Here is a 1,929-nt window from a genome sequence, read left to right as displayed (position 1 = left end):
GCTCTGCTCCATGGAAAATTTAGAGAAGGGACAGGAGGACAACTGAGGCAGCAATTCAGGAGTGCGGCTGGCCTTGGAGAGACTTCTGCACCACATACAGCAGCCCTGGTTGCAGAGGCTGAGGAACTGAAAGGCAGAAAGCTGGAGCTAGGCCACCCCTGCCCACCACCCATAGTGTTGTACAGCCTCATCCCACCCTCCCTGAGCTCAGTGCACCCATTTATGGCACTCCCAGACCGTGCATGTGCACAGCCTTCAGCCTCACTTCCCAGCTCAGAGAAAGTGCCAACCTGCACAGCCAGGTCACATCTGCCCCCAATCCATGAAGGCATAATGCCAACCTGCTGCTGCAGCTCTACCCATGCACACAAAGGGCCCCAAGACTTAGACCAGTGCACCCCAGGGTTATGGCCCCCAGATTGGTGCACTCACACAGCGACAATCCTGGCTGCTGGGCACCCACGTTCACAAGCATAAGCAACATCCCCAACCTGTGCCCATATCTGCCCTGAAAAAATCACCATGCTGAGTGCTCCACCCTGTGCCCTGCTCCCTGCTGTACAACCATCCTACAAACACAAGGCCTTAGGCTACTGAAAGAAATCACCTTCCAAAGTAAATCAATCAAGATATTTACATGCCACGAAAAGAGCAGAAGATCATTAAGCATATCATAATGCAGACAGATATAGCCTTGCCTAATGACCAAATTAAAACACCAGAGGAGACACAGACATTAGAACAACTAATCAAAGATGTTTATACAAATTTACTTAACAAAATAAGTGGATAGCAACTGATAAAAAGGAGTAGAAGAGCATAAAGAGGAATTTGAATGAATAAATAGAAAAATGGTGGAATTCACAAAGCTTAAAGACTCTGTTGACCAACTAAAAAGCACACAACATCAGATTTGAAGAGACAGAAAAATGGAAAAGTGATATGGAGGACAGGATAATTGACTTTGAAGACTCAAAACAGCTAATGCCAAAGAAGATGGAAAAAAAATGAATGGGAACTCAGGGAAATGATAGGCAAAACAAAGTGCACACATCAGTGGGACCATACAGTATTTGTCCTTTAGTTTTTGGCTAGTCTCACTCAGCATAATGTTCTCTAGGTCCAGCCATGTTATTACATGCTTCATAAGCTTATTCTGTCTTAAAGCTGCATAATATTCCATCGTATGTATATACCACAGTTTGTTTAGCAACTCATCTGTTGATGGACATTTTGGCTGTTTCCATCTCTTTGCAACTGTAAATAATGCTGCTATAAACATTGGTGTGCAAATGTCCGTTTGTGTCTTTGCCCTTAAGTCCTTTGAGTAGATACCTAGCAATGGTACCCACATTAGAGAATAAACTTTGAATATGTCATTGGTAACAGAGACCATCAGGAGTTAGAAATAGGGTAAGATAATGGGTAATTGGACCTGAAGGGATACAGACTGTGCAACAGGACTGGATACAAAAACTCAAAAATGGACAGCACAATACTACCTAATTGTATTGTAATTATGTTAAAACACTGAATGAAGCTGCATCTGAGCTATGGTTTATATATATATTTTTTTTTTTATTTTTTATTTTTATTTTTTTCTCTATATTATCATTTTATTTCTCTTTCTGTTGTCTTGCTATTTCTTTTTCTAAATCGATGCAAATGTACTAAGAAATGATGATCATACATCTATGTGATGATATTAAGAATTACTGATTGCATATGTAGAATGGAATGATTTCTAAATGTTGTTGTTCTAGTTTGCTAGCTGCCGGAATGCAACACACCAGAGACGGATTGGCTTTTAATAAAAGAGGATTTATTTTGTTGGTTCTTCAGAGGAAAGGCAGCTAACTTTCCACTGAGGTTCTTTCTTACGTGGAAGGCATAGGATGGTCTCTGCTGGTCTTCTCTCCAGGCCCCTGG

The sequence above is a fragment of the Tamandua tetradactyla genome, chromosome X, assembly GCF_023851605.1.
Source record: "Tamandua tetradactyla isolate mTamTet1 chromosome X, mTamTet1.pri, whole genome shotgun sequence".
Classification (NCBI taxonomy): Eukaryota; Metazoa; Chordata; class Mammalia; order Pilosa; family Myrmecophagidae; genus Tamandua; species Tamandua tetradactyla.
The sequence above is the reverse complement of the archived record's forward strand: the minus strand, read 5'-3'. Positions refer to the sequence as shown.